Source organism: Bufo gargarizans, chromosome 2 (assembly GCF_014858855.1).
Source record: "Bufo gargarizans isolate SCDJY-AF-19 chromosome 2, ASM1485885v1, whole genome shotgun sequence".
Classification (NCBI taxonomy): Eukaryota; Metazoa; Chordata; class Amphibia; order Anura; family Bufonidae; genus Bufo; species Bufo gargarizans.
The window spans coordinates 57,499,146-57,522,147 of NC_058081.1; the positions used below are offsets into that span (position 1 = coordinate 57,499,146).

General features: G+C 46.5%; 1 long non-coding RNA gene across 1 annotated transcript in view; it reads left to right on the plus strand.

Moving 5' to 3' along the window:
• The window catches only part of LOC122929392, a 33,530-nt gene extending 10,575 nt beyond the window's left edge, over positions 1–22,955 (plus strand). The window contains exon 5 of the long non-coding RNA XR_006387970.1: positions 22,832–22,955. This is a non-coding gene — a long non-coding RNA (uncharacterized LOC122929392). The remainder of the gene's footprint in view (positions 1–22,831) is intronic.
• The last annotated feature ends 47 nt before the right edge of the window (positions 22,956–23,002 follow it).

Genomic DNA, 23,002 nt, shown 5'->3' on the forward strand with positions numbered 1-23,002 from the left:
TCGATTGCCGGCAAGGGGCCACTCTGATTGGTCTCTTGCCGTCATTACTGCACTGTATGCTGTCCGTGACAGCAGCAGGGCAGGGGCAGAAGCTTTAATCCAAGCGCTTTGCAGCGCTTGGATTAACCACTTCAGCCCCGCTAGCTGAAACCCCCTTCATGACCAGAGCACTTTTTACACTTCGGCACTACACTCCTTTCACCGTTTATCGCTCGGTCATGCAACTTACCACCCAAATGAATTTTACCTCCTTTTCTTTTCACTAATAGAGCTTTCATTTGGTGGTATTTTATTGCTGCTGACATTTTTACTTTTTTTGTTATTAATCAAAATGTAAAGATTTTTTTGCAAAAAAATGAAATTTTTCACTTTCAGCTGTAAAATTTTGCAAAAAAAAACGACGTCCATATATAAATTTTTCGCCAAATTTATTGTTCTACATGTCTTTGATAAAAAAAAAAATGTTTGGGCAAAAAAAAAAATGGTTTGGGTAAAAGTTATAGCGTTTACACACTATGGTACAAAAATGTGAATTTCCGCTTTTTGAAGCAGCTCTGACTTTCTGAGCACCTTTCATGATTCCTGAGGTTCTACAATGCCCAGACAGTAGAAAAACCCCACAAATGACCCAATTTCGGAAAGTAGACACCCTAAGGTATTCGCTGATGGGCATAGAGAGTTCATAGAACTTTTTATTTTTTGTCACAAGTTAGCAGAAAATGATGATGATTTTTTATTTTTATTTTTTTCTTACAAAGTCTCATATTCCACTAACTTGCGACAAAAAATAAAAAATTCTAGGAACTCACCATGCCCCTCACAGAATACCTTGGGGTGTCTTCTTTCCAAAATGGGGTCACTTGTGGGGTAGTTATACTGCCCTGGCAATTTAGGGGCCCAAATGTGTGAGAAGAACTTTGCAATCAAAATGTGTAAAAAATGACCGGTGAAATCCGAAAGGTGCACTTTGGAATATGTGCCCCTTTGCCCACCTTGGCAGCAAAAAAGTGTCACACATCTGGTATCGCCGTACTCAGGAGAAGTTGGGGAATGTGTTTTGGGGTGTCACGTTACATATACCCATGCTGGGTGAGAGAAATATCTTGGCAAAAGACAACTTTTCCCATTTTTTTTATACAAAGTTGGCATTTGACCAAGATATTTTTCTCACCCAGCATGGGTATATGTAAAATGACACCCCAAAACACATTCCCCAACTTCTCCTGAGTACGGCGATACCAGATGTGTGACACTTTTTTGCTGCCAAGGTGGGCAAAGGGGCACATATTCCAAAGTGCACCTTTCGGATTTCACCGGTCATTTTTTACACATTTTGATTGCAAAGTTCTTCTCACACATTTGGGCCCCTAAATTGCCAGGGCAGTATAACTACCCCACAAGTGACCCCATTTTGGAAAGAAGACACCCCAAGGTATTCCGTGAGGGGCACTGCGAGTTCCTAGAATTTTTTTTTTTTTGTCACAAGTTAGCGGAAAATGATGATTTTTTTTTTCTCTTTTTTCCTTACAAAGTCTCATATTCCACTAACTTGCGACAAAAAATAAAAAATTCTAGGAACTCGCCATGCCCCTCACGGAATACCTTGGGGTGTCTTCTTTCCAAAATGGGGTCACTTGTGGCGTAGTTATACTGCCCTGGCAATTTAGGGGCCCAAATGTGTGAGAAGAACTTTGCAATCAAAATGTGTAAAAAATGACCGGTGAAATCCGAAAGGTGCACTTTGGAATATGTGCCCCTTTGCCCACCTTGGCTGCAAAAAAGTGTCACACATCTGGTATCGCCGTACTCAGGAGAAGTTGGGGAATGTGTTTTGGGGTGTCATTTTACATATACCCATGCTGGGTGAGAGAAATATCCTGGCAAAAGACAACTTTTCAATTTTTTTTATACAAAGTTGGCATTTGATCAAGATGTTTATCTCACCCAGCATGGGTATATGTAAAATGACACCCCAAAACACATTCCCCAACTTCTCCTGAGTACGACGATACCAGATGTGTCACACTTTTGCAGCCTAGATGCGCAAAGGTGCCCAAATTCCTTTTAGGAGGGCATTTTTAGACATTTGGATCCCAGACTTCTTCTCACGCTTTAGGGCCCCTAAAAAGCCAGGGCAGTATAAATACCCCACATGTGACCCCACTTTGGAAAGAAGACACCCCAAGGTATCCAATGAGGGGCCTGGCAAGTTCATAGAAATTTTTTTTTTTTCGCATAAGTTAGCGGAAATAGATTTTTTTATTTTTTTTCTCACAAAGTCTCACTTTGGGCTAACTTAGGAAAAAAATTTAAATCTTTCATGGACTCAATATGCCCCTCAGCGAATACCTTGGGGTGTCTTCTTTCCAAAATGGGGTCAGTTGTGGGGTGTTTGTACTGCCCTGGCATTTGAGGGTCTCCGCAATCATTACATGTATGGCCAGCATTAGGAGTTTCTGCTATTCTCCTTATATTGAGCATACAGGTAATGAGATTATTTTTTCCGTTCAGCCTCTGGGCTGAAAGAAAAAAATGAACGGCACAGATTTCTTCATTCGCATCGATCAATGTGGATGAAAAAATCTCTGCCAAAAAAAAAAAAGGAGGGGAAAGGCGTCTGCCAGGACATAGGAGCTCCGCCCTACATCCATACCCACTTAGCTCGTATGCCCTGGCAAACCAGATTTCTCCATTCGCATCAATCGATGTGGATGAATAAATCATTGCCGGGATTTTTTTTTTTTTTATATATATATATATATATATATACAAAGTGTTTGCCAAAGCATAGGAACGCCGCCTCCTCCTCAGCTCGTATGCCTTGGCAAACGTATCTGTTACTGCAGAGTAGAAATCTCGTCTTGCAGCGCCGCATACACCGACTTGCGTGTAATCTGACAGCAGCGCAATGCTTCTGTCAGAATGCACATCAGTGCTGCAGCTAATCGATCGGTTGGTCCACCTGGAAGGTAAAAAAAGAAAAAACCAGGCCGCAACGCAATAATTTTATTAACTTTGCAACAGAACATATAAACTTTAACTTTTTTAACTGAACATTAACCTTTTTGCTTACTGGTGTTTTTTTTTTTTTTTTTTTTTGCCTTTATAGAACAAACCTCTCCTTCCCCATGGGTCAATGTGCAAAGCGCAAATCGCCTAAAGATGTGGTGAAGTGCGTTATGCACTTTGTCCCATGTGAAAGGAGACGTTTGCAGCAGCTGTGTGAGTGAATGGGCCCTAATAGCTCTGTGTGCCTGTCCTGGTGAGATGATCCCTATGCTAATAGTGTACCTGTGAGTGGTACTTCCGGAAACACTCTCCAAAGCATAGGGCAGGGTGGTCAGGACAGTCAGGACAGAAATAGCGGGTGTCACGCCTTATTCCACTCCTGCTACAGACACGACATCTTTTTCGGGGTGACGGTTGGGTTGAGGTACCAGGAACGACATTGGGGAAATGTCGCTCGTGTGGACGGCTAACTACACTGGTGGATGAGGCCACGGAACCTCCTGGGTACAGGAGGTTCTCGATGATCTCTTCCTGAAATTTGAGGAAGGATCCAGTTCTCCCAGCCTTACTGTAGAGAACAAAACTATTATACAGAGCCAATTGAATTAAATATACAGACACCTTCTTATACCAGCGTCTGGTTCTGCGGGAAACTAAATACGGAGACAACATCTGGTCATTGAAGTCCACCCCTCCCATGTGAAGGTTATAGTCGTGGACTGAGAGGGGCTTTTCAATGACACGGGTTGCTCGCTCAATTTGGATTGTCGTGTCTGTGTGAACGGAGGAGAGCATGTAAACGTCACGCTTGTCTCTCCATTTCACCGCGAGCAGTTCTTCGTTACACAGTGCGGCCCTCTGCCCCCTTGCAAGATGGGTGCTAACGAGCCGTTGGGGGAAGCCCGCGCGACTAGTTCGCGCGGTACCACAGGCGCCAATCCGTTCTAGAAACAAATGCCTAAAGAGGGCCACACTTGTGGAAAAATTGTCCACATAAAGATGGTACCCCTTGCCGAATAAGGGTGACACCAAGTCCCAAACTGTCTTCCCACTGCTCCCTAGGTAGTCAGGGCAACCGACCGGCTCCAGGGTCTGATCTTTTCCCTCATAGATCCGAAATTTGTGGGTATAGCCTGTGGCCCTTTCACAGAGCTTATACAATTTGACCCCATACCGGGCGCGCTTGCTTGGGATGTATTGTTTGAAGCCAAGGCGCCTGGTAAAATGTATCAGGGACTCGTCTACGCAGATGTTTTGCTCTGGGGTATACAAATCTGCAAATTTCAGGTTGAAATGGTCTATGAGGGGCCGAATTTTGTGGAGCCGGTCAAAAGCAGGGTGGCCTCTGGGACGGGAGGCGGTGTTGTCACTAAAGTGCAGGAAACGCAGGATGGCCTCAAAACGTGTCCTGGACATAGCAGCAGAGAACATGGGCATGTGATGAATTGGGTTCGTGGACCAATATGACCGCAATTCATGCTTTTTAGTTAGACCCATGTTGAGGAGGAGGCCCAGAAAAGTTTTAATTTCGGAAACTTGGACTGGTTTCCACCGGAAAGGCTGGGCATAATAGCTTCCCGGGTTAGCGGTTATAAATTGTGTGGCATACCTGTTGTTTCGGCCACAACTATGTCTAAGAGCTCCGCAGTCAAGAACAGCTCAAAAAATCCCAGGGCCGAACCGATCTGAGCTGTCTCAACCCGAACTCCAGACTGGGCAGTGAAAGGGAAAACTACAGGTGCGGCTGAAGTTGGGGACTGCCAATCAGGGTTTGCCAGCACCTCTGGGATTCTAGGGGCTCTACGGGCACGTCTTTGCGGTGGCTGCGACGGGGTCACTACTGCACGTGCCACCGTACCAGCTTCAACTGCCCTTCTGGTGCTCGCTACTTCACCAGGTTGTACGGCAGTGCTGGTACTAGGTCCAGGAAGGGCTGCGCTGCTGGTGTATGCCTCACCACGTATTCCGACAGCACCAGCCCCACTCTGCTGCTCTTGAAGCGGATCCTGCGCAACCTGCGGTCTAGCGACACGGGGCCTGGTACGCCTGGTGCTATCAGGGACCTCAACCTCCTCGTCCGAACTTTGAGTCAGAGAGCCACTGCTTTCTACAGGTTCGTATTCTGACCCGCTAGATTCATCAGATGAGGGTTCCCACTCCTCATCCGACTGGGTCAGAAGCCTGTAGGCCTCTTCAGAAGAATACCCCCTGTTTGACATGTGGGCAACAAAATTTAGGGGTATTCCCTGAGACTACCCAAGAAAAAAAAGCAAGCCTGTCTTACAAAGGGGAGGCTAGCGAAGTACCGGAGGCCGCTGCGGTTGATAAAAAATATCAAAACTGATTTTTTTTATCGCCGCAGTGCGTGTAAAGTGAATGTGCAGCGATCAAAAAATTTTTTTTATTGTCACTGCGGTGGGGCGGGCGTGGGCGAACGCACGTGTGGGCGACCGATCAGGCCTGATCGGGCAAACACTGCGTTTTGGGTGGAGGGAGAACTAAAGTGACACTAATACTATTATAGATCTGACCGTGATCAGTTTTGATCACTTCCAGATACTATAAAAGTACAAATGCTGATTAGCGATACGCTAATCAGCGAATAACGGACTGCGGTGCGGTGGGCTGGGCGCTAACCGATCCCTAAACTACCTAACCAAGGGGCCTAAACTATACCTAAAACCTAACGGTCAGTACCAGTGAAAAAAAAAAGTGACAGTTTGCACTGATCACTTTTTTCCTTTCACTAGTGATTGACAGGGGCGATCAAAGGGGTGATCAAAGGGTTAATTGGGGTTCAGGGGGGTGATCTGGACCTATGTGTAGTGTTGGTGTACTCACTGTGTAGCCTGCTCCTCTGCTGGATCCAACCGACGAAAAGAACCAGCAGAGGAGCAGGCAGCCATATAACAGATCATATTTACAAATATGATCTGTTATCTGGCGCTCTGATTGGATTTTTAAAAAATCATCAGCTTGCCAGCCGCGATCATTGGCTGGCAAGCTGATGACGATTTACTCCCTGACGAAATGCCGGCCCGAACTGCGCATGCGCGGGCCGGCATAGCGCGTCATCTCGCGTCTCGCGAGATGACGCGTGTATGCGTGACTCTGCGCAGCGATGCCGCCTCCGGACCGCACATCTGCATTAGGCGGTCCGTAGGCGGTTAAAGAGCTGCCAGAACGTATATATACGTGGTAGCTGCACGGGGCATGTGCAGCTATCACGTATATATACAGATTGCAGTCGTGAAGGGGTTAATTAAGAGGATTCGTCAGTGGGAGTTTTATTGCTTTTAATGATACACCCGGCCTGGGACCATGGATGATCTAGTCTGATGCATCAGGCACTGGTGGGTGAAAATCCTGGCTGATCAACACCTGATTCCTCTTGACAAAGATCAGTCTCTCCACATTTTTGAGTGGACAGGCGAGTTCTTCTTGGGGTATCTATGGCCCCTGCCGCACTAAACACCCGCTCTGATGCCACACTACTGGCCGGGCAGGATAGCTTTTCCAGGGAAAACTCTGCCAGTTGCGGCCACAAATCCAGTTTGGCTGCCCAGTAGTCCAGCAGATCTTTAATGTGGGGTGGCAGGGTGCTGTCCAAGTATGCCACCACTTGCTGGTTCAGGTTCTGCTCCAGGTCTAGCTGCTGGTGAGTAGTTTATTCACTAGGTGGGTGAAGAAAGCTGCTCATCAGTGACTCTAGACTCAAGTTGCTGCTGATGGAGCTGGAACTGCTCCAACCCCCCCACCCTGCCACAGTAGCCATTGCAGAGGAACGTGAGTGCAGAGGACCCCCCCGGTCAGACCTGCGAGAGGATGGACGATGGCGCAGATAGGCAGCAGCCAACTGACTACATAGGATATCTTTATAGTAGTTCAGTTTGTCCTCCCTCTCAGCAGGTGTAAAAAAGCAAGTGAGCATGCATCGGGCCATTTGTGCAAGTGACTCGGAGGGACTCCATCTTCACTGCATACTGCCATAGTGTGTCTGGGTCCTCTGCCTCGTCTTCCTCATCGCCCTGTAGCTCCTCTGGCTGGTCCTGCTCCTCCTCTCCTGTCACCTGTGTAGAAAAACCAACCATTTTGCTACACATTGCTTGTGCTTTAATGTCCTTCTTCAGTTCAGCCCCCACAGGGCTCATGTGGCCGTAAGATCTAGGCACCACGTCTCCAGTACCCTGACCAGCCAGATTTACCAGCATCTGTTCCAGGACATGAAGCAGTGGAATGACGTTGTTCATCCCGTAGTCCTAGCGACTGACAAATAACGTGGCCTCCCCAAAGGGCCTGAGCAAATGGCAGGTGTCACACATGAGCTGCCACTGGCTGACATCGAAGTTACACAGGGGAGTACTCCTGTCCACTTGGATCATCAAGAAATTGTTTATGGCCTTTCTCTGTTCGTATAGTCGGTCCGACATATGGAGGGTGGAATTCCAACGGATGGAAATGTTGCATATCAGCTTATGTTGGGGGATGCTGTTCTGCCTCTGCAGGTCAAGGAGGGTGTGCTTCCCAGGCAAACGAGGTGAAGAACAGCGTGACACCGCCATGCCCTGCACATGTGGTATGCTGGAGGGGCAATGTGAATTGTCCCTGCAGTGGAGGATGAGGAAGCAAAGTCTACAAATGGCCATGTTCACCTCCTCCGGTGGCTTAACAAAACACAGCCACACCGCCGAGTAGGTGATTTTACCCCCAACACTCCGCATACTGACTGACTGCTACCGCCACTGCTTCCGTGAACCCCTGAACCACTACTTTCCGGGCAGGTAGGCTCCTGTGAAACAGGTGGTCTACCTGGGCATGTTTGGCTCCCGACCTCCCACTGCTGCGACCCTGCTGACTCCTGGCCACGCTAGCGACTTGCTGGCTCTGCCACTGCCTCACGAGCAAGCTGCCCCCCTCTTCTCCCGATGACGATTAAGCCCCTAATTCACCCGGATCCCAAGTGCGATCAGCTACATCGTCATCATCGAGTACTATCTGCATGTCACTGATGTCCTACTCAACAGTCTCTGGGTCAAGAGCCTGACCGCTTGCAACACCAGCTCCCACGCCACTCTCCTCATCACTACTTGACCGCCTACCGGAGGGAGTGGCGGGTGTCTCCTCCACATCTTGGCTGGCCAGTAGCCGTTGACTGTCCTCGCTGTATAGTAAAGCTGAGCCCACGGCATATAATACTTCTCTGGCTAAGGGAACAGAAAAGGACAGAGGCAGGTTGAGGACAGGTGAGGGCACAGGGCCATGCAAACTAAGGGTTGTGTCTGACGAACCCACCGACTCATGGCTGGGGGTGTCTGATGTCACTTGGAACAAAGTGGATGACCGAGTCAACCATTCAAGAACCGCTGGGTTGCTGGTCAAGACACGACAACTAGATGAGACTGGGAACTCAGGCCTCTTGTTGCGACTTCTGTTGCCACGCCCCCTTAATCTGCTGCAACCTATGCCTGCGCCAGAAACATTTAGGCCTCCCCTGTGCAGGGCCTGGCACTTCTCTGTCTGACATACTGTTAGATCAAATAAATAAATGAAAATTAAAAACTCCCCAAAAACGTCTGTAATTTTCTCACTTCACCACACAACGGCTAATAAGCCCTTTTTTCCCCCCACTAATACATGCTAAAAAGGGCTTTAGAACATAAAATTGCACCGCTGAACGGCAAATAGGCCCTTATTTTTTTCCACTTATACATGTCACAAAAGGCTTTCAAAAATATAACTGCACCGCTGAACGGCAAATATATATTTTTTTGCCACTACTACATGCCAAAAAGGGCTGTCATTTTCTCCCTTTACCACACAACGGCTAATGAGCCCTTTTTTTCCCCCACTAATACAATCCAAAAAATGCTTTGGAACATACACGCACAAGGGCAAATATGACGTAGAAATATTTCCTTATAATAAACCCTGTTAATGTCTGTATCAAACAGCACTTGCACCCCAATAACAAGAACGGTTTGCTGGAATTACAGAGCTGTATAATGGTAATTTGGATCCGTAGTCAGTGCAGCAAGGTGTAATAGGATTAGTGATGGACTAACATCGGCCCGGAGGATTCGCGAATGCGCGTTCGCAATCAAATGTTCGCGAACCGCGCGTTCACGGCGTGCCCCATTCACTTTAATGGCAGGTGAACCTGAAAAACCTTCAGGTCATATTTGCACCCAGCAAACACTTACTAGAAGTACACAAATAGTCCCACAACATAAACAGTGACATACCAGAGGGGGATCATTGGCAAAAATTCCCACAAAAAATATGTAGTTTTATCAGGGGCCATTTTTATGCATCTTAAAGGGAAACGCTCAAAAATGTGCCCTGCTGGAGCCTATCCATTAAAAAAATGCTTACGCTAACGTAATTTTTTTTTCTTCCATGGAACTGTATGGTAAACGGACGCCACTGTAAGGCATCAGTCTGAGGCATCTGTTAACGCATACATTTTTGGTACGCATTAAATGGATGGCAAAAATAGGATGTGAACCCAGCCCTAGAATAAGCACCAGTACACAGCGGAGCAGCGTGGCGGAGAGGGGAGGCCGCCATGTACTGACAGAGCGCTACCTGGTCCTGGTGGTCAGGGATGAGGTGCTTGCCAAGGATCATTTTCTACTGGGAAATACAGGGCACAGTATAATACACTAGAATCTATATAATATAAAGATATTATGCCTAACCCCCGAATAATAATACAATTAGGTGGTCATATATTATATAGAAATACTTCTAAGTTAGGCGTATTTCTGACAGATTGTGGCGCAAAGGTCCTTAGCACCACAATCTGTATATTTTTCACGCTCATGCCAGGTCTAAAAAAGGATGGCGTGGGCAGGGAAAGGGATACAGTTATGGCCATCCAGTTATTGGATACCACAGCCATACATTGACCGGATAACACCTCTGTACAGTGACCAGATAACACCGCCATACCGTCCCGATAAGAGGGCACAGTACAGGGAATGACTAGGGGCACTGCACAGGGTGTGGTAAGAGGGCACAATGCAGGGTATAAGAGAGCACAGTACGGGGGTGAGGGGCACAGTCACATGACCCTGTAACATTAGAAGGTCCTTATGGTGAATGAGATTCATACGCCACCATAATGAGAGGCAGAGGAGTGAGACAGGGAGGTGATTATGTAGCTAGAGATAAAAAATTTAACTTTCGGACAGTACAGGCCCCAAAAATTAGGCAATAGGCATTTACCTGACAGCAAAGAACTTTGAATTCTGTGACTGGAGGTACATTAGGCGGTCAGAAAAATGTCGGCCAGTACAGGCCCAAAAAATTAGGCATTCACACGACATAAAAGGCCTTTTATGCCGTTGTATATACATAAGACAGGGACCATTCTTTTTTCTGGGTGGTGGCGGATATGTGTGGGTTGGCATGAAGAATTTCAGTTACACGTGGTCATCACAGGTGTTGAATTCCTCAGAGATCCATGCCTCATTCATTAAAAAAAATGTGAGAGAGTCCACACTGTCGTAAACTAGGCGAGTGCGCTTATCGGTCACGATCCCCCCTGCTGCGCTGAATGTTATTTCGGACAGGACACTCGACGAGGGGCAAGCCAAGAGTTCCATGGCAAATTGTGCCAGCTCTGACCACAGGTCAAGCCTGCACAGTCTTCAAGGGATTCCTCGCTTCTCAGAGCGTCCACATCGGCCGTTAACCCGATGTAGTCAGACACCTGTCAGTCTAGGCGTTCCCTGAGACTGGATCCGGAGGGCGGCTGTCGATGGGTTGGCTGCAAGAATGATCACATATCCGAAGTGACCAACACATCTTCAAACCACCCTCTTTTTGCAGGCACGGTTGGATTGGTACCCGCACCAGTTTAGCTGTGGGTGGAAATTCCTCTGCCAGTGTCCGCAACAGCAGAATGCAGCATCTCTCGCAGCAAGACCTGGAAATGCTGCATTCTGACAGCCCTCTGTGATGCTGGTAACATGTCCGCCATTTAGTGTTTGTACCAGGGGTCTAAGTACGTTGCCACCCAGTACTGGTCCTTTCCTTTTATGCTTTTTATACGGGGGTCCCTTTTCAAACACTGGAGCATGAAGGGCCTCATTTGCACTAAATTGGAAGCAGTAGAGCACCCTGGCTCCTGCTCATCGCCCAGGATAATGTCGTCTCCTCCCCCCAGCCACGGACAACACCAGGAATCCCCGAAAAGTTTAAAGTCTGCTTTTCTTGCTCCTCCTTTTCCTTTTGCTCCTCCCTCCAGCCACCATTTTCCTCTGACTCCTCTTCAGACTCCTGCTGACTTGTCTCAGATGGAGTAGCCCCCCTGGGAATTCATTTAGCGTTGCGACTTCCTCATCTTCCAGCTCCTGCTCCTCAACGGCTTGATCAATGACGCGACGCAATGCATTCTCCAGAAAGAAGGCATAAGGTACGATGTCACTGATGGTGCTTTGGCTGCGACTGACCAGTTTGGTGATCTCATCTAATGGCCGCAGAAGTTTGCATGCGTTGTGCATGAGCAGCCACTGACGCAGTGAAAAAAAAAAAAAGCTCCCCAGAAACTGTCCTGATGCAGAGTTCGTACAGGTAGTCGTTAACGGCTTATTTCTGCTGGAGCAGCCTATCAAGCATATACATGGTGGAGTTCCATCGCGTCGGGCAGTCCAAATCAGACGTCTGATGGGCAAGTGGCGTCGCCGCTGAACGTCAGCAAGGTGAGCCATGGCCGTGTAAGATCTTCTAAAATGGGCAGAGATTTTCCTGGCCTGCCGCAAGTTGTCCTGGACCCCGAGGTATTTGGCAACGAATCGCTGCATGACTAAGGCCTCTTTCACACTTGCGTTGTTGGGATCCGGCGTGCACTTCCGTTGCCGGGGGCCGTGCGGACGGTGGGTGTGCTGCTCCCCCGCTCCCCACTACACTTTACCATGGCAGACAGGACTTTAGCGTCCTGGCAGCCATGGTAACCATTCAGAAAAGCTGAACGTCGGATCCGGTAATGCGCCGAAACGACGTTTAGCCTAAAGCCGGATCCGGATTAATGCCTTTCAATGGGCATTAATTCCGGATCCGGCCTTGCGGCAAGTGTTCAGGATTTTTGGCCGGAGCAAAAAGCGCAGCATGCTGTGGTATTTTTTCCAGCCAAAAAACGTTCTGGTCCTGAACTGAAGACATCCTGAATGGATTTCTCTCCATTCAGAATGCATTGGGATAATCCTGATCAGGATTTTTCCCGCATAGAGCCCCGACGACGGAACTCTATGCCGGAAAAGAAATACACAAGTGTGAAAGAGCCCTAAGTTCAGGACGTGTGCCATGCACGACACGTGTCATTTTGCCCTGTTTCAGCGTGCTCAGCAGATTGGCACTGTTGTTGCACACCACTTTACCAACTGTCTAATTGAGCGGGGTTACCCACTGATCGGCCTGTGACCGGAGAGTTGAAAGGAGTGCAGGACCGGTGTAGCTTTTGGCTTCCAGGCACAACAGCCGCAGAACTGCATGGCAACGTCTCACCTGGCACGTCGAATAGGTTCTGGGGAGCTTGGGGGACACAGCGGAAGAGGCGGTAGCAGTGGAAAAAGGAGTCAGCCGAGAAAGAGACTGAGGATGGAGTAGGAGGAGGAGAAGAAGAGGCAGGCCTGCATGCAATCCGTGATGGTAACACCTAATCCAAATGGGGGCCATGGGTTACATGCTTGACGGCCGTCAGAAGGTTCACCCAGTGGGCAGTAAAAGTTACGTACCTTCCCTGCCCGTGTTTGCTAGACCACGTGTCTGTGGTCAAATGTATCTTGGTACCGACACTGTGTGCCAGAGATATATTAACTTGCCGCTGAACGTGGCCATATAGTTCAGTGATGCCCTTCTGGGAGAAATATTTCCTTCCGGGGACCTTCCATTGCAGTGTGCCAATGGCCACAAATTTTCGAAAGGCCTCCGAGTCCACCAATTTATATGGCAATAGTTGGCGGGCTAGTTCTGACAAGCCAGCGGTCAACCGTTGGGCAAAAGGATTATCAAGCTTCATAATTTTTTTACGCTCAAACATTTGGCCCATGGAAGCCCGCCTTGTGCCAGATGAATGCGACGACGGCACGGTGGAAGGTGGAGTGGAGAAGGAGAAGAGGCAGGATGTGGAGCGCCAGGAGTGTGGCTTTATGGGTTCTGACGGCGTTGCTCCCACTGGGCTCGGTGATGGGAGGCCAAGTGCCTTCTTAAGGCGGTCGGCCCTAGGTGAGTGTTGGGCTTACTGCGACTTATGCGTTGACAGCACAGGCTGCAGATGGCAACACTATTATCAGACACGTTAAAAAAAGCCCACACTGCTGAGCCATGTGCCGGCGTCCTGGGAGTGCAAGATGTGACCGTGCATCGTGGATGGCTCGCTCCAGATACATTAGCAGTCTGCTTTTTGCCTCCTGTGCACTGCGAGTTCTGCCTGCTTCTCCTCCCTATCTGCTGCTCCGTCTCTCCCTCTGAACTCTCCTCTTCTTCCTCTCTTGTGGGCACCCACGTGATGTCCATCGACACGTCATCATCGTCACCTTCACCATCACTGACATTAGAGATCTCGGAGTAGGCAGCAACAGCGGGGACCACTCTCCTTGGGCTGATCTGGGTACTGTCGTCAGACCGCTGGGTGGCGGACGTTGCTACCTCCTGTTGCTCATCCGATGCCAAGAATGGCTGCTTATTGGTAAGGTCTGGGAATGGATGGGAAAATAATTCCTCTGACTTGAGTGGAGGGGCTATGGTGGTGGTGTCTTTGGGGGTGCACACAGCAGAGAGTAAGGAGAGTGCAGATACAGAGGATGCGGAAGGCTGAGTGAGCCACTCAACCAACTCTGGTGCGCCCTTTGAAGTGATCGCACGCGCCTTCTTCAACTTCCCACTTAGGCTCCGGCCTGGTGCATCTGCCCGACCCCTACCATTCCTGCGGAACGGTCTGCCTCTTCCTCTGCCTCTCATTTTCTAAATGACCCTCTGCCTAAGTTCGTAGAGAAGAGCAGTATTTGTGGAAGAAGGTATATCGCAGCCCTCAATCAGTATTTGGCGGAAACAGGTATATAGCACCCCTTGATCAGTATTTGGCGGAAACAGGTATATAGCACCCCTCAATGAGTATTTTGTGGAAGCAGGTGTATCGCAGCCCTCAATCAGTATTTTGTGGAAGAAGGTATATAACAATAGCACCCCTCATCAATATTTTGTGGAAGAAGGTATATGACGAAAACAGGTATATAGCACCCCTCAATGAGTATTTGGCGAAAACAGGTATATAGCACCCCTCAATCAGTATTTGGCAGAAACAGGTATATAGCACCCCTCAATCAGGATTTTGTGGAAGAAGGTATATAGCACCCCTCAATCAGTATTTGGCGGAAACAGGTATATGGCACCCCTCAGTCAGTATTTTGTGGAAGCAGGTGAATTGCAGCCCTCAATCAGTATTTTGTGGAAGAAGGTATATAGCAATAGCATCCCTCAATCAGTATTTTATAGAAGAAGGTATATGGCACCCCTCAATCAGTATTTGGCGGAAACAGGTATATAGCACCCCTCAATCATTATTTTGTGGAAGCAGGTGTATCGCAGTCCTCAAGCAGTTTTTTGGGGGGCAATAGGTATATCGCACCCGCAATTAGTTACAAAATGCAACCTCTCCCTTCACTGGCAAAACAATGTAAAATGGCGGCCAGATCTGGTTCTGTTATAAGGTAGGGGGTATGTCTATGTGCTGAAACGTCAAAATTGGCTGTCCTGTACCACCTGATGGATGTGTCATGGGTCAAAGTTTGGCGCTATACAAAAAAAAACGGCGTGTGCGAATATCGCCATATGTTCGCATGTTCGGCAAATCGCGAACGAGCAAAGTTCGCCGCAAAACGACTGACATAATGTCTGCCAGCTTAATACCCATTTTTCAGGTGACAGAAATCCTCTAAGCTTAGATAGCTCAGCTGAATCCACCAATTTCATGGGCACTGAATAACCATCTAATTTGTATGGAAGCCTCCCAACTTTTCTCTGACAGCAGATGTCAGGTGAAATGAAGATCAGACAGTCGGCTTTCAACTGCCCAAACCTTTTTGTTTTTGAGGAGATAAGTCATTGCCAGACGGTGTCAAACTAGGGCTCATTGGGACCACCAGAGGAAATTATTTCCTGGGTCCAGCCCCCAGATAATTAATAAAGTGTAATAAGTTTTGAATATAAGTGATTATCCTGAACCTTTGGGGCCTTCTACTGCATCACAGCTTGGGCCTACTGGAGGATCCTCTGGTGGGCCGGTCCAACCATTACCATGCTTTTACCAATAGCTAGACAGAGGGAGAGAAAAATGCAAAAAAAAAAAAAAAAAAAAAAAAAAAAGATAAAGACAAGAGAGAATAAATATTATTCCTTGGCCTAGACCCCAGAGTGTTATACACAACTTTTAAGAGCAATCTGAGCAGTTTCAATTGAGGACAAATTTATTCATACTGGAATCCAATCTTTCGACCATTTCATTAGAATTGAAGCCTAAGCAAATTTCCAGAGATTCACATATATCTGTTCAGGAATCAGGACATATGACTGCATAGCTGAGGTGAGCAGTATAATGTATGGGGGAAGTCGGGAGAGATAGTGAGTGTTCGGCCGACCACTAACTAATGAGTATAGCCAGGGGCGTACATAGAAATCACTGGGCCCCATAGCAAGAATCTGAATTGGGCCCCCTAACCCCGCCCACTACCCACCCCTGGCCCATCCCACCTCCTGTCCTGGCTCCTCCCCTGCCACACCCCTATTTGCCAATAAAGAAATGTATACATACGTTCGTACTTATTCGTACTGACCCAGAAAATGAAGGGCACAGGTCAGTTTTGCGACAAACGGAATGCTGTAGGAACAAAACCCTGTGGTATCTGAATCTATGGGACTCCTACGGATATCCATAAAAGTTTTATCTGCAGTCCTATGTAACATTACAAATAACAGTGATAACTCTCTGAGTACAGATAATGTAGTAGATGTCACCTGTAATCCTATGTAACACCACAAATAACACAGTGATAACTCTCTGATTACCGGAAATGTAGTAGTGTTACCTGCGTAAAAGTCCTATGTAAAACCACAGATAGCACTAGTGCTGATAATGTGGTAGTGTTACCTGCAGTAGTGTGCTTTCCTCCTATTCCCCCCCCCCCTTCCCGGGCATTTTGGGGGGCATTAGGGGTTGGGGGGGACGACTCATAGAGGACTCGGGGGGAGGCTCATAGAGGACAGAGTAGGAGGAAAGCAGACTGTCCTCTATGACCCCGCGCACCTCCCTCCCTGTCCGGTCAGGAGCGGTCCTTCAGTCTGGGCTGGGGCTGCACTCACTAATGCCACTGCACTTGCTGTCCGCAGGGCAGATGACTAGTCTTAGCCAGGCGGGCGGCGAGAAAGGACAATACGCGGGGCCCGTGCAGGGTGCAGTACGAGTCGCCTCCCTGAGTTGCTGCCTCTGCCAGTCCAGGAATGCACTGGCCAATCAGCAGCTGTCTTGCGCTGATTGGTGTGAAATGCAGCACGCCTGAAGCCCGGAGTCCTGGTCCTTCAGGTTAGTGATTGGCCAGTGGCTCTGACGGGGGGGGGGGGGGAGGGAAGGGGGTGTTTCGGAAGAACACACAAGAGCCGCTGCGCCGCATATTAACTAATTAACTAAGTGTGCAGAGCAAACGGAGGAGGCGGGGCCTTCCGTGCTCTCCGGGCCCCCCTGTGCCGTGGGCCCCATAGCAACGGCGTGGTCTGCCTTTATTGGCGGTACGCCACTGAGTATAGCCAGATTTAGGCCTTTTGTACACGAACGTAAGGGCTCCGCAATACATGGGTCACCATCCTTGTGCATTCCGCATCATGGATGCAGACCCATTCACTTGAATTGGTCCGCAATCACGGAGATGCGGTGCGGAACGGAAGCATGGAACGGAACCCCACGGAAGCACCATGGAGTGCTTCTGTGGTGTTCTGTTCTTCTGTTCCACAAAAAGATAGAACAAGATCTATCTTTTTGCGGAACGGACGGATAGTGGACCCCATTCAAATGAATGGGTCTGCGATCCACATGCGACTGCCCCACGGTCGGTGCCCGTGCATTGCGGACTGTAATTTGCGGCCAGCAGCATGGGCACGGAGCAGTTACATTCATGTGCAAGAGGCCTTAGTCTTCACCACGCAGTAGAGAGCAATAGACTGTAGCTAACCATTCTCTGCAGAGCACTGCGGTTTCCTCCTATTAAGGCCTCTTGCACACAACCGTATGTATTTTGCGGACCGCAAAAAATGCAGATGACATCCGTGTACATTCCATATTTTGCGGAACGGAACATCTGGCCCCTAATAGAACAGTCCTATCCTTGTCCGTAAAGCGGACAATAATAGGATATGTTCTATTTTTTTGCGGAAAATAAATACGGAAACGGAAGGCACACAAGTACCTTCCGTTTTTTTTGGCGGACCCATTGAATCGCCAAAAAAAACACAACGGAAACTAAATGAAAATATGTTTGTGTGCAAGAGGCCTAAAGCAATTTTAGCAGATACCATCCAGATTATTTGACTACTCCATTAGTTCATACCCTACTGCACATGGTCTGGATAGTTGATCTGTACCTTTCCGGATCTTGGCAACTCTTGTACTGCTTTAGACTACTTTATATCTCTGTTCAGACTAAGGGCTCATGCAGACGAACATGCCCTGTTTTGCCGTCCGCAAAACACAGATTCTGCCCGTATGCCTTCTGCAATTTACGGAACAGACGGCCCATTATAGAAATGCCTATTCTTGTCCACAAAATGACCCATAATTTTTGCGGGGCCACGGAACGGAGCTACTGATGCGAACAGCACACGGCCCCATTGAAGTGAATGGGTCCGCATCCGAGCCGCAAACAATGAAGCGCTGATGCGGAACGAAACAACGTTCGTATGAATGCGCCCTAAGACATATTCCTTGCCTTCCTCTTGGCTAGGAAGAGAATCCAATATTCCTCTTTAGCACCTACCTACGGAGTTGGTATTCCATTACTTCCTTATGGACAAATATACTGAACTCATGGGAGGAACTCTCCATGTGTAAAGCACCCATACATGGAGGGCAAGCCTGAAAAGGTGGTGTGGTTTCAGGGGCCTACACAGATCTCACAGGGTCATTTAGGGCCACTTACCTCTTAATTAAGTGGATAGAAATAAAGTATAATTGTTCTCTGCCTCACCGACTACCTGAATTCTGTGTTGGAAAAATTGAATTGTGAACACCATGGAGGATACTTTATGGTGTGAACATGACTGTCTTGTATGTCTTTCTTTTCTGTTCAGCAGGTCAGGGGTTAATCACCTCTTGCTTGCTGTGTATTCTGTGGTCCATTTAGAGGTTAATTCCTCTTTCTGTTCTGGTGCACCTGCGGGTCTTTTGAGCTAATGAGCTCAGCTATATGTTCTGTCTGATGATCCTGCCCCTTGGCTGAGCAGTGGTGGTTGTATTTAATGTTCTGATTGTTGGGCCAGGCCTGGGCAGTCTGTATGGTTGACCTGTGTCTGGTATGTGGTACCTTGTTCTTCCTGAGTTCCGGCTGTCTGTTTCCCTGCTTGTTTGGTCTCCGTTTAGTTGTTTATTTTTTGCTTTACAGTCTATCTTTTATTTATTTTTTATTCTGCTTGTTATGGTCTTCCACAGAACTGTGTTTTAGTCTTCGTTCCTGTTCAGACTGTGTATTTCCTGATCCTGCCTATGTTCCAATCCTGGGCCCTAGGATCGGCTGCCAAGTATTCCAGGACCATCCCAGGAGGCAGTGTTCTGATCACTGAATGGGTCGTCATTCAGTCCGGATGTTATGCATCTGTTTCATGAAATGCACCCACATGAAAAACTCGCTCATGTTTGGCCCAATGTCCAACCAGTTAGGCTACTTTCACACTAGCGTTCGGGGCTCCGCTTGTGAGTTCCGTTTGAAGGCTCTCGCAAGCGTCCCCGAACTGCATCCGTATGGCCCCAATGCATTCTGAGTGGATGCGGATCTGCTCAGAATGCCAGTCTGGGACAGTTTGGCCTCCGCTCAGCAGGCGGACACCCGACCGCTGCTTGCAGCGTTCGGGTGTCCGCCTGGCCGTGCAGAGGCAGACTGATCCGTCCAGTCAATGGGGATGGATCAGTTTGAATTTGACACTATATGGCTCAATTTTCAAACGGATCCGTCCCCCATTGACTTTCAATGTAAAGTCTGGATGGATCCGTCTGAGCAACTTTCACACTTAGACTTTTTTTTCTACAACATAATGCAGATGGATCCGTTCTGAACGCAAGTGTGAAAGTAGCCTTAGTTGGATTACTAATCATCCATCTTGATCCATAATCGGTGGATCTGTAAAAATTAGTGCTCATGCACATGAACATATTTCTTTCTGTGCCCATTCCGTGTTTTATGTTCTGATTGTGTAGCTTTCAGGACCATTTAAATTTTTATTTATTTTTTAAGATTAATGGGATCGCTTTCTATATTTGATTTATCTATGTATTTAATGTTTTTGCTGGTACATACTACCTGATGGTTATTGCCTGTTTATTTTAGACTAATATATCATGTGTTGGTGTTATGGGATTTGTTAGCTATTTAGTCCTTTTATGTAGAAAAATATGAAGGTACATTTTTGGGCCTCAAGCACATGACCGTTGTGTGTTTTGTGGATCTGCAAACCATGGATGGCATCTGTGTGCGTTCTGCAATTTCCAGAACGGCACTGGGAGCCATTAATATAACTGCCTATTCTTGTCCACCACAAAAATGCAGACAAGAATAGGACAGGTTATAATTATTTATTTTTTGCGGACCAAATCAACGGCCGTGTGCATGAGGCCTTAGTTGGAATTTACTTTACTTCTCTGTTCAGAACCAGATTTTGTTAATTTAGTTTTTGCGGACTGACTGCGGAACCATTTAATTTCAACTGAAAAAAAAGGTTACTTTGTGTGCATTCCGTTTCCGTTCCACAAAAAACATAGAACATGTCCTATTGTCTGCATTACAGACAAAGATAATACTTTTCTATTAGGGGCCAGCTGTTCCGTTCTGCAAAATACGGAAAGTAAATCATCCATGTTTTTTGTGGACTGCAAAAAAAACATACGGTAGTGTGCATGAGCCCTTATCCAAGCCATTCTGAGATAGTTTTCTCCTGACACTTTGTACTTCATGTTAGTTATAAATTTGTGTCAATGGGCCAGATTTATCATGAGCTCAAGTCAAAATAATGGAGTGAAAGTCGAAAATTTTTGCGCAATCGCTTAACCGCCTCCGGACCTACTAACGCAGGATCGAGTTCCGGAGGAGGCAGTCTCAGGCAGAGTCACGCATCTATGCGTCATCTCGCGAGATGCGAGATTTCCTGTGAACGCGCGCACACAGGCACTGCAGGTAAGCGAGTGGATCTACAGCCTGCCAGCGGCGATCGTTCGTGTTTTTTTTTTTTTTGTTTTGTTTTTAACCCCTAACAGGTAAATTAAACGCTGCTTTGATAACAGCGTCTAATATACCTGGTCCTCTGGTGGTCCCTTTTGCTTGGATCGACCACCAGAGGACACAGGCAGCTCTGTAATAAGTAGCACCAAGCACCACACTACACTACACCCCCCCTGTCACTTATTAACCCCTGATCACCCCATATAGATTCCCTGATCACCCCCCCTGTCATTGATCCATTCAGACATTTTTGTGGCACAAGTTAGCGGAAATTGATTATTTAATTTATTTTTTTCAGTTTTTTCTTACAAAGTCTCATATTCCACTAACTTGTGTTAAAAAATAAAATCTCACATGAACTCACCATACCCCTCACGGAATCCAAATGCGTAACATTTTTTAGACATTTATATTCCAGACTTCTTCTCCCGCTTTAGGGCCCTTAAAATGCCAGGGCAGTATAAATACCCCACATGTGACCCCATTTCAGAAAGAAGACACCCCAAGGTATTCGCTGAGGGGCATATTGAGTCCATGAAAGATTGAAATTTTTGTCCCAAGTTAGCGGAAAGGGAGACTTTGTGAGACAAAACAAAAAAAATAAATTTCCGCTAACTTGTGCCTAAAAAAAAAAATCTTCTATGAACTCGCCATGCCCCTCATTGAATACCTTGGGGTGCCTTTCCAAAATGGGGTCACATGTGGGGTATTTATACTGCCCTGGCTTTTTAGGGGCCCTAAAGCGTGAGAAGTCTGGGATCCAAATGTCTAAAAATGCCCTCCTAAAAGGAATTTGGGCCCCTTTGCACATCTAGGCTGCAAAAGTGTCACATGTGGTATCGCCGTACTCAGGAGTAGTTGGGCAATGTGTCTTTTTACATATACCCATGCTGGGTGAGAGAAATATCTCTCTATAACAACTTTGTATAAAAAAAATGGGAAAAGTTGACTTTTAGAGATTTCTCTCACCCTGCATGGGTATATGTAAAAATACACCCCAAAACACATTGCCCTAGTTCTTCCGAGTACGGCGATGCCACATGTGTGACACTTTTTTGCAGCCTAGGTGGGCAAAGGGGCACACATTCCAAAGAGCACCTTTTGGATTTCACAGGCCATTTTTAACACATTTGGATTTCAAAGTACTTCTCACACATATGGGCCCCTAAAATGCCAGGGCAGTATAACTACCCCACAAGTGACCCCATTTTGGAAAGACACCCCAAGGTATTTCGTGATGGGCATAGTGAGTTCATGGAAGTTTTTATTTTTTGTCACAAATTAGTGGAATATGAGACTTTGTAAGGAGAAAAAATAAATTTAAAAAATCATAATTTTCCGCTAACTTGTGACAAAAAATAAAAATTTCTATGAACTTACTATGCCCATCAGCGAATACCTTAGGGTGTCTATTTTCTGAAATGGGGTCATTTGTGTTTTTTTTTTTTTTTTTCTACTGTCTGGGCATTGTAGAACCTCATGAAACATGACAGGTGCTCAGAAAGTCAGAGCTGCTTCAAAAAGCGGAAATTCACATTTTTGTACCATAGTTTGTAAATGCTAACTTTTACCCAAACCTTTTTTTTTCTTTTTTTTTTATTGAAGACATGTAGAACAATAAATTTAGAGAAAAATGTATATAGAAATATAGTTTTATATGAAAAATTTTACAACTGAAAGTGAAAAATGTCATTATTTTTTTTGCAAAAATTTTGATTAATAACAAAATGTAAAAATGTCAGCAGCAATGAAATACCACCACATAAAAGCTATATTAGTGAGAAGAAAAGGAGGTAAAATTCATTTGGGTGGTAAGTTGTATGACCGAGCAATAAAACGTGAAAATAGTGTAGTGCAGAAGTGTAAAGTGGTCTGGTCATTAAGGGGGTTTAAGCTAGGGAAGCTGAGGTGGTTAATAAAGACTATTAGTAAAATGCTAAAATATATGTGGAAAAAAAAGTTAAAGTACAAGTTCAAGTAAAGGCTCAGGCTACATATATTCTACATTGGCTTTTTTTTATTATTTACAATTTTATTTTTATAATGAACAGTTTTATTTCACAATCATTGTTCCTGATGGATAGATGTGTGATAGGAAATTGTAACAATTCACTTTAAAACATTATGGCAGCATTACTGAAACACTGAGGTTTCCCCTCAAGTGTTAATTCTAAAGCAGTTTGTTTTACAGACATTAAAGGAGACTTTTCGTTTGAACAGGTACTTTTATGTCACCTAATGACTTGCTTCATTTACATAATATAAGTGTCTATTGTGGCCTTCACCTTTTGTTGAATTTACATAGATGAAAGGTCAAAGTTGTTAACATGGAGACCTTTGATCCATAGATATAAGTTAGAGAACCCTCAAGACCTCACTTCATTCTTGAAGTTCTGAGCAGACCTTACCTGTGCACAGATGTATTGGTTGACCTCCATTCTACACTTCATATTCATATCCATTGCTCTGGGAATGCCTTCTTCTCTACCAGGGAAACTAACTAGGATTCCTCTTCAACA